This window comes from Mustela lutreola, chromosome 16, assembly GCF_030435805.1.
Source record: "Mustela lutreola isolate mMusLut2 chromosome 16, mMusLut2.pri, whole genome shotgun sequence".
NCBI classification, from domain to species: Eukaryota; Metazoa; Chordata; class Mammalia; order Carnivora; family Mustelidae; genus Mustela; species Mustela lutreola.
Window position 1 is genome coordinate 59,484,640 of NC_081305.1, and position 11,102 is coordinate 59,495,741.

Genomic DNA, 11,102 nt, shown 5'->3' on the forward strand with positions numbered 1-11,102 from the left:
TCCCTCCCGCCCCCCCCCCCCCACTCCCCGGCCCCCCCTCCCCCAACCCAGTAACCATCAGTTTGCTCTACAGTTAAGAGTTTGTTTCTTGGGGCGCTTGGGTAGCTCAGTGGGTTAAAGCCTCTGCCTTCCCCTCAGGTCATGATCCCCCCCCCTTTATTTTTTTAAAAATTTTATTTATTTATTTGACAGACAGAGATCACAAGTAGGCAGAGAGGCAGGTGGGGGGGAGGGGAGAACAGGCTCCCCGCTGAGCAGAAAGCCTGATGCCGGGCTCAATCCGAGGACCTTGGGATCATGACCTGAGCTAAAGGCAGAGGCTTAACCCACTGAGCCACCCAGGCTCCCAAAAGAGAGCACTTTTAAGGAAATGGGGGTGTGGTGGCGAACATTTCCTGAACTGCAGTGCTACTGACCATTTCTTAAGTACACAGAAGAGTAACTGTACACAAAAACGAGCCACAATATTACTTCTACTTCTCATATACAAGATATCTTTCCATCTATCTCTGTCTACAATTTCTCTCATCAAAGTCATAACTTTCAGTATACAAGTCTTTTACCTCGTTTAAATTTATTCCAAAGGATTTTTATTTTTGATGCTATTGTGAATGAAACTATTTTCTTTCTCAGATATCCCATTTTTAGTGTATAGAAACCCAGCTGATTTCTGTATGATGGTTCTTTACGATACAACCTTATTGAATTCACTGATTAGCTCTAACCATATTTTTGGTGAGGTCTTCAGGATTTCCTGTATGTAAGATCATATCATTTGCAAACAAAGGCAAATTAACTTCTTCCTCTCCTATTCGGTGTCTTTTATTTCATCTTGATTGAATGTCCCAGCATTATGCTGAATAGGAATAGTGAGTGAGTGAGAGTGGGTACATTGTTTTATTTCTAATTTTAGAGGATAAGCTTTCAATCTTTCATTGAGTATGGTAGCTGTGGGTTTGGTGTATATGGCCTCTATTAGGTTGAGTTATATTCCATCTATATGTGATTTGTTGAGAGCTTTTATCATGAAAGGATGTCATATTTTTTCTAATGTTTTTTTATCCTTTTTTCAGATGACCATGTAATTTTTACCTTTCATTCAATTAAAGTGGTGTATCACATTTATTTTTTTAAAAGATTTTATTTATTTGACAGAAATAAATCACAAGTAGATGGAGAGGCAGGCAGAGAGAGGGAAGCAGGCTCCCTGCTGAGCAGAGAGCCCGATTCGAGACTTGATCCCAGGACCGAGATCATGACCTGAGCCGAAGGCAGCGGCTTAACCCACTGAGCCACCCAGGCACCCCGTGTATCACATTTATTAATTGGCATGTGTTGAACCATCCATGCATCCCAGGGATAAATCCCACTTTGTCATGGTGTATGATCTTTATGAAGTGCTATTGAATTTGGTTTGTTGATATTTTATTGATAATTTTTGCATCCATATTCATCAATAACATTTGTGTGTAGATATCTGTGATTGTATTGTCCCTATCTGGCTTTGGTACCAGGGTAGTGCTGGTCTTCCCTATAAAATGAGTTTGGAAGTGATCCTCTCTCTTCAGTTTTTGGAAGCTTGATAAGGATTAGTGTTACTTCTTTATTAAATGTTTGTTAGACTTCACTAGCAAAACCATCTGGTCCTGAGCGGTGTTGGATTGGGGGGGGGGGGGGAGTTTCCTTTCTTCCCTCCCTTACTTGTTATTGGTTTGTTCAGATTTTCTATTTCTTTCTGATTCAGTCTTGGTAGCCTGTATATTTCTAGAAATTTATCCTTTTCTTCTTGGGTTACCTAATTTGTTTGCATATGATAGGTCATACTAGTTACTTAAGATTCTATGAATTTCTGTGCTTTCAGTTGTAACATCTCCTCTTTCCTTTTAGACTTTATGTGAGTATTTTTTCTAAATCTTAAGATTTGTCAATTTTATCTTTCAAAAAAAAGTCTCTTAGTTTCACTGATATTTTCTATTGTCTTTCTGGCCTCTATTTCACTTATTTATGCTCTTTGTTTTTTCCTCCTTTTTTTAACTTCGCACTGTTTGTTCTTTTTCTAGTTCCTTCAGGTGTGAAGTTAGGTTGTGTGAGATCTTTTTACTTTCTTAATCTAGAGGTTCGTTGGTATAAGCTTCCCTCTTTAAACTGCTTTTGTAGCATCCCATAGGTTTTGGTAAGTGTGTTTCTATTTTCACTTGTTTCAAGATATATTTTGATTTCCCTTTAGATTTCTTCTTTGACCCATTGATTGCTCAAGAATATGTAGTTTAATTTATACGTATTTGTAGATCTTCCAGCTTTCCACCTCTTACTGATTTCTAGTTTCATATTATTGTGGTCAGAAGAGATACTTGATATGATTTCACTTTATTAAACTTACTAAGATTTATTTTGTGGTGTATCATATGAACTACTTTGGAGAATGTTCTGTGAGTGCCTGAGAAGAATATGTATTCTGCTACAATTGGATGGAATGTTCTATTTATATCTGCTAAGTCCATATGGTCTAAAATATGATTCAAATCCAGCATTTTCTTGTTGATACTCTGTCATGATCATCTATCCATTGTTGAAAGTGGAGTATTGACATCCCCTATGATTATTGCATTGTTACCTATTTCTCTCTCCAGATCTATATTTGCCTAATATAATTAGGTGCTCCAATGTTTGTATATTTATGATTGTGATATCTTTTTTTTTAAGATTTTATTGCAGGGAGCATTGAATGCGGTGCATAAGCAATGAATTCTGTTACACTGAAAAGAAATTAAATTTTTTAAAAAGATTTTATTTATTGGGGCGCCTGGGTGGCTCAGTGGGTTAAAGCCTCTGCCTTCGGCTCAGGTCATGATCCCAGGGTCCTGGGATCGAGCCCCACATCGGGCTCTCTGCTCGGCGGAGAGCCTGCTTCCTCCTCTCTCTCTGCCTGCCTCTCTGCCTACTTGTAATCTCTGTCTGTCAAATAAATAAATAAAAAATCTTTAAAAAAAAAAAAAAAAAAAAAAAAAAGATTTTATTTATTTATTTGACAGACAGAGATGACACGTAGGCAGAGAGGCAGGCAGAGGGGAAGGGGGAAGAAGGTCCCCCACTGAGCAGAGAGCCCGATGCGGGGCTCCATCCAAGGACTCAGGGATCATGACCCAAGCCGAAGGCAGAGGCTTTAACCCACTGAGCCACCCAGGTGCCCCTATAATTGTGATATTTTCTTGAAGAATTGACCCTTTTTTCATTATGTAATGACCTTATTTATCTTTTGTTCCCATTTTGGCTTAAAGTCTATTTTGTCTGATATAAGTATAGCTACCCCTGATCTTTTGATTTCCACTTGCATGGAATATCTTTCTCCAGCCATTCATTTTAATCCTATGTATGTCCTTAAAGCTGAAGTGAGTCTCCTACACAGCATGTTGTTTGGTCATTTAAAAAAAAAAAATCCATCTGGACTCTCTGGCCTTCTGATTAGATAATTAAATCCATTTGCATTTAGAGTAATTACTGATAGGATAAGGACTTACTAATGCCATTTTATTTCTCTGGCTATTTTGTAGTGGGCTATTCCTTTCTTCCTCTCTTGCTACCTTCTGTCAAGAATTGGTGATTTTCTGTAGTGGTATGTTCAGATTCCTTTCTCTTTTTCTTTTACAAATCAACTATAGACTTTTATTTGTGGTTACTATTAGGCTTCCATAAAACATCTTCAAACAGTCTATCTTCTGCTAATAACAACTTAACTTTGATCACATCCAAATACTCATCCCTTCCTGCCCCTACTTTTATGTTTTAATGTCACAATTTACCTCTTATATTTTGTATTCATTAACAAATTATACAGTTATTTTTATGCTCTTGTTCTTTAACCTTTATGCCATAGTTAAGGGGTTAACACACCACCATGCAAAGATATTAAAATATTCTGAATTTGACTATACATTTACCATTGCCAATGTGTTGTATATTTTCATATGTTACTAGGTAGCATCACTTTGAGCTTGAAGAACTTTTTTTTAGCATTTTGTAAGGCAGGTCAGTCTTTGTCTTGGAAAGTCTTTTTTTTTTTTTTTTTTAAGATTTATTTATTTGACAGAGAGAAATCACAAGTAGACAGAGAGGCAGCCAGAGAGAGAGAGAGAGGGAAGCAGGCTCCCTGCCGAGCAGAGAGCCCGATGCGGGACTCGATCCCAAGACCCTGAGATCATGACCTGAGCCGAAGGCAGCGGCTTAATCCACTGAGCCACCCAGGCGCCCCATTGGAAAGTCTTTATTTCTCTTTCATTTCTGAAGGATATTCTTGTCAGATAAAGTATTCTTGGTTGGCAGGTTTTTTTTTTCTTTCAGCCTATTACAGAAGTAAAATGCCTCTTTTTCACATCATAGCAAGGATGCACCATCAACAGGATTAATGACTATTAATGTTGACCTTGAGTATCCATGCAAGGTAGGATTTTTCAGTTTCTCTATTATAAAGTTCTCTTCTTTTGCCCTTCCCATATTGTCCTCTTTGGAAGAGAGCTCACTGTGTACCCCAAACTGAGAAAGTACAGAGTTATGCTCACCCCCTTGCAGGTAGAGTAGCTACATAATGTTTTGTGAATATTTCATTTTTTAAAAAATTGTTTATTTAAATTCAACTTAGGTAACATATAGTGTATTAGTTTCAAGGGCAGAATTTAGTGATTCATCAGTTGCATATAACACCCAGTGCTCTTTACGTCAAGTGCCCTCCTTGATGTCCATCATCCACTTACCCCATCCCCCCATCAACCTCCCCTCCAGCAACCCTCAGTTTGTTTCCTATAGTTAAGAGTCTCTTATAGTTTTCCTCTCTGTTTTTATCTTATTCTTTTCCTTTCCTTCCTTTATGTTCACCTGTTTCGTTTCTTAAATTCCACATAGGATCAAAATCATATGGTATTTTTCTTTCTGACTCATTTTACTTAGCATAATACCCTCTAATTCCATTCACATAATGGCAAATAGCAAGATTTCGTTCTTTTTGATCGCTGAGGAATATTCCATTGTATATGTAAATCATATCTTCTTTATACATTTATCTGTTGGTGGACATCTGAACTCTTTCTATATTTAGAGTAGGTCTGCTGGTGATGAATTCTCTTAGTTTTCCTTCATCTGAAAATGTCTATTATGTCTTCACTTTTGAGTTTTTTTCTGAGATTAACAATTCATTTCTTTCAATGCATTTAAGATGTTGCTCCACTGTCTTCTCAAATACCTGTTTTCTAATCTGAAATATGCAGTGATGTGAAACATTGTTCTCCTACCTGCAAAGTATAATTTTTTCTACATGCTTTTAAGCATTTTAAAAATTCACCTTTGGCCTTTTATGCTTTAACTATGACAAGTAGGGTAATTTTGATTTTAACATGTTTGGGTTTTATTGAGATTTCTGAATCTAAAAAATGTCTTTTAACAAATTGGAGTTTTCAACTATTATTTCTCCAAAATTTCTCTTATTCCTCTTTCTTCTCTCCTTCTGGAATTCCAATGATATGACACAAATATTAGGCCTTTTGATATTGGCCCAAAAGTCATTGAGGCTCAGTGGAGTTTTTTTCTAATTTTTCTTTCCCTGCTTCAGACTGGATACTTTGTACTGATCACTTTAAAGTTTACTGAGCTAAATTTGTCATATCTACTCTGCTTTTGTGCCATTTGGTTGAATTCTTAAATTTTAGTTATTTTATTTTAAAGCTCTAAAATTTCAATTTGGTTGTTTTTATAGTTTCTATTTCTCTCCCAAGAACTTTTATATTTCCATTCATTTTAAGAGTGTTTACTTATACTTTGCAGAGAATGGTTATAATACCTGCTTTATTAACAAAATAACCTTTGCATTATTATTTCAAACATCTGAAATATTTAGGGGTTGACATCTCTTGGTTGTCTGTTCCCTTGAAGTTGGTCAGACATTTTCTGGGTTCTGTGTATCAAGTAATTCTGGACTGTATCCTGGATACTTTTAATATAACATTATGACTGTGGTTCCTATTAAAATCTCTGGAGTATATTGATTTTTTGTTTGTTTTAGCAGGCAATCAACTGGGTTAGGTTCACAAATTATGCCTCACTTTCTGCATGTGTTGGTTCCAAAACCTTGGATATATTGTTTGGGTCTGTCATTCATTGAGCCATCCAGAAATTAATGAGTTCTCTTAAAAAATATTTTTTATTTATATGAGAGAGCATGAGCAGGGAGAGGGGCCAAGTGACTGGCAGAGGATAAATAGATGCCCTGCTGAATGTGGAGCCTGAAGCTGTGCTCCATCCCAGGACCCTGAGATTATGACCTGACCCAAAATCAGACACTTAACTAAGCCACCCAGGCACCCCAGAAATCATTTGAGTTCTGAGCAATGTCTTTTCTACACTTCTTTGGGTATGCTGTGAATGTGCAGCATAGGTGTGAGTCTGAAAATTATATCAGTTCATCCATAGAATCAGAGTATTTCCTTCTTTTTTTAAAATTTATTTTATTTTATTTTAGTATCTCCTTCTTTAGCAATGTCCTCTTCTGAGTTGCCTCTTACATTTATATATCCTAAGGTCCTTCTTTCCAAGTTTCTTTGACCCTAAAGATGAGATTTTCTAAGAGTTTCAACCTCCCACCCTATCACATATTTCTGTACTACTGGGCCACTCTTGGGTTACAATGGCAAAATAAAGTTAGATATATAATGACCATTCCTCCCCACACTCTACATAACAAAAGCTCTTTTCTCAGTTCCTGTATCTAGAGAAATGTGTTTTAACTAAGGATTTCATATGCACTGACATCAGTACAATTCCATCACTGGTGCTGGCCTTGGGCAGGCACCAGGAATGGGGGCAGAGGGGACAGGAGGAAAGGCGGGTCCCCCCAATATTCTCAGGGTCACAGGGGCTGGTCAGAAGATAAGTTTCTCTCAGGATTTTTGCCTCTCTGTTCCCAGGCTGTTTTCCAGGTTTCGTCAACCGTCAGTTCAAAGCCAGGAGATAAAAGGGGTAAAATAAATAAGTAAATAAAAGGAAATTCACCATGCCATACAAATTGATCTTCATGTTTTTATTTCTCACCTTAATCTGCCTGCTATTATTTGCTTTTCAAAGTCCTCATGTAGTTGCTCTTTGTATTTTATCCAGAGTTTTTGGTTGTAATCCAAGGGGGAGATTGGCTGTAGTGTGTTTAGTCCATCTCAGCTGTGCCTGTAATGTTCCATTTATTTTAATTCTTTATCTTGAACTTATTACATGTTACATTTATATACATTTTTAATTTTTTTAAACTTTTTAAAAAAGATTTTATTATTTATTTATTTATTTGACAGAGAGAGATAGATCACAAGTAGGCAGAAAGGCAGGCAGAGAGGAGGGGGGAAGCAGGCTCCTGCTGAGCACAGAGCCTGATGCGGGGCTCATTCCCAGGACCCCGATATCACTACCTGAGCCGAAGGCAGAGGCTTAACCCATTGAGCCACCCAGACGCCCCTATATACACTTTTTTAAAAATAATTTATTCATTTATTTGACAGTGAAAGACACAGCAAGAGAGGGAACACAAGCAGGGGGAGTGGGAAAGGGAGAAGCAGGGTTCCCAATGAGCAGGGAGCCCAATGTGGGGCTTGATCCCAGGGTCCTGGCCTGAGCCAAATGCAGACACTTAATGACTGAGCCACCCAGGTGCCCCTACATATGCTTTAAATCACACAGCAAAACATTACAGTTTTGTTTGAACAGTCAAGTGTTTTAAAGACACTGAAAAAGGAAAAGGTAGCTCACATATTTACTATTTTGTGCACACTTTTATTCCTAACAATCTGTTTCTTTTATGTTCAGTTAGTTTCCGACATAGTGCTCAGTGATTCATTAGTTGCATATAACACCCAGTGCTCATCACGACATCATGTTTTCACTTGATATCTTCCTTCCAGACTGCAGAAATTCCTTTAGCATTCCCTATAGTTAAGGTCTTCTGATGATAAATTCTCTTAACTTTTTTTTTAATCTAGAAGTATCTTCATTTTGCTTTCATTGTTGAAGGATATTTTTACTGGATGAATAATTTGGGGGTATTCTTTCTTATTTTACTTTTGGCCCTTTAATTATGTTACCATTGTCTTCAGTCTTTCAATTTTTAAAAAATTTTTTATTTATTTATGTTGGGTCCCCTCAAAATTGGGTACCCCAATAATGGGTCCGTGATTAAAGGAGCGAGAATGATACAAAGCAAAGGTCAAGCAAAGTTTTATTTCGCGCCAAGCATCAGGAATCAGACCGACCGTCAAACAGACCGGTCCGGGCCGCCCCTACAGAGAGGACGACCCCTCCCTGCTTTCCAAACTAACTTTTATAGAGCAAAGGCCATGTGGTTGGGCTTGGCCACACACAGGTAGCCAATGAGATTGTAACACACAGAGGAAATTCCACAATGATATGAGGTGACCAACTGAATTACAATTTACCCTAGTAGGCATTTGAACCAGCCTATCACACCTTGGTTAGGACTAGCACCAAAAGGTTCCCAAAGGGCAGGGGCCCATGCCCCTTGGTAGCTAGGAGACAGTATGCGCCCCCACTGATTGAATACCTCCACCTGGCCTGACCCACCCTTGTACTTGGACTTTGTTACCTGGGACTGGTTTCCCGGACTTGCTTTTAAATAAATTCCCCTCGGTGGGGGGGCAAGGTCAATTTAAGCTTTACTACAAAATGGCAGTTCAACCAGGGTGGGGCTGCTCTGGCTGAATAGGCCCTTACAATTTATTTGTCAGGCAGAAATCACAAGTAGGCAGAGAGAGAGGAGGAAGCAGGCTCCCTGCTGAACAAAGAGCCTGATGTGGGTCTCGATCCCAGGACCCTGGGATCATGACCTGGGCCAAAAGCAGAGGCTTTAACCCACTGAGCCACCCAGGCACCCCATTTTTTCAATTTTTTAATGACAAGTCAGCAATCATTTGTATCATTTCCCCCTTATTTACATAAATGTGTCCTATTTATATAGCTTCTTTCACAATTCTCTTTATATTTGCTTTAAGGCAGTTTTATTATGTTGCGTCTCCCTGTAGTTTGCTCTGTTATTTATCCTTCTTAGAATTCACTGAACTTCTTGAATCTATAAATTTGTATTTTTCACTGAATTTTTATTCCAAGGATGTACTGTATCCTGGAAGATGGCACTCCAGTCTTGTAAAGTGTATCTTCCAACCTGGCATTTTAGCTGTGTCCTCAAAAGGCCTTCTGGTGCTTTATCAAGTTGGCAGCTTTTTGTTAGTACAATATATAATACAATGGAACCATGGTCCTGGGCTAACTCCTGCCATCTCCTTTGCAGCAAAGTAGATTCCTGGTTGGATGGAATGTTACTGGGATCCCTGACAATGGTCAAAAGCTCTGTAAGCCGTTGTATGCTAGTACTAGCTGAAGCCCTCTGGGCAGGAAAGGTAAATCCATAATCAAAATATTGTTAATTCCTGTCCAGGGTGGAAGTAGTTTGGCCCTGCCATCAAATGGTTGGTTTGTCTCCTTGACAAGAGACTGTGCCATAACTGGGACTCTGAATTTGTCTCTTTTGCTAACAAGCTGAATATTTTGTGTCACTAATAGCTACATCATCTTTGGTAAATGAAAGCCCATGCTGTTTGGCCCACAGGTAACTTTTATCACTGCCACCACTGTGCCACAATTAGGAAAATAATGACAAAGACTGAATGATATTAACTGAACACCTTATTTTGTCTATCTGATGTACTTTTTTATTCACAGTACATGTTCTCTGTGGGTATTAATGTAAAATACAAAGCTGCTTAGATACACTTCATGCCTACTACCATGTCTCTCCACATTCCTCCGCCCCAGACCTCCTTTTCCTTTTCCCTGATCTTCCAGTCTTGTTCTTCTCAGATATCTTATATATCAACCCATATCTTGTGTATCAATCCATACACCACTGCACATGAGGCCATATCAGTTCTAACTTTAGGTCATTTTTCCTTTCACACAAAGTAGAGTACCAGATATGCTGATAAAATTCTTACTCCACTGGGAGAATTTTCAGGGCCACTCCTGAATGGGGCTATTTCTGGCTTGTAGACTGAATGGATGCATATGTAAATCAAACTCAGGACTTTTCGTCCTCTATCAGCTGGTCATAAATGATCCTCCGTGAGACCATATATCCATGTATGAGCTAAGGGAGAGGTACTGATGCAACCCTGGTAAATGAAATGGAGCCTGGGTTACATATTCATGTGAACTTCTTATGCACTCTGGTCCTGATAATGCTTGATTCCAGATGTACCACTTTCATCTCCAATGGGTGGTTACGACTTACTGGGTCTGAGAGAAGCAAATCACAATGGACAGTTACAGGCGTTACGGGAACTACAGTCTACAGGAAATGCATACGGAAGTATTTAGTATTTTATTAAAAATGGAAGAAAATATAACTTTAAAAATCAATGTAAAAATGAGAACACCAAAATAAAATTATTATCACTGACAATGACTACTTTGCCATTCAAAGTTACCATACTTTCATTCTGATAAGGCCTTACACAGGAACTAAAACTCTAATTTTGCATTTCACCGGATTACTGGTAACAATGTATTAATTACCTATAATTTGAAGTATGGCAAGTAGTTCTCTGTTAACAAATTGAATAGTCTTACACAGGTCGTCTTCTCTGAATCAGTTTTCTCTTCAAAAAATAGAAATAACAATGATGCTTGACACAGAATTCAGGGCATGACTTCCTAGTCTTACTCCTAGTTATCTGCTCTAAGCCAAACTGCCTCTTTATGTGTAAATTATGTCTTTAGTCCAGGGCTTTTCAAACTTATCTATAAAAATTCCTTCACAGTCAGGAGAATGGAAGCTTACCTCTGGGACAGAAGAGAGACAAAAAAACTGCAACCCTCTGCATACAGAGCATGAGACTATGAATTCCTACATTTGTGAAAGATAGGCTGATTTGTATTCTTTCCCTTGAAAATATATATCTGAACATAAAATATCCAAATGATTGGACAGGCAAGTTACAAATCCTCTTTTACCCAAATTTTGAAGTTATTGCTCTAAAAAAGTGTAACATTCCTCTCTTTATTTC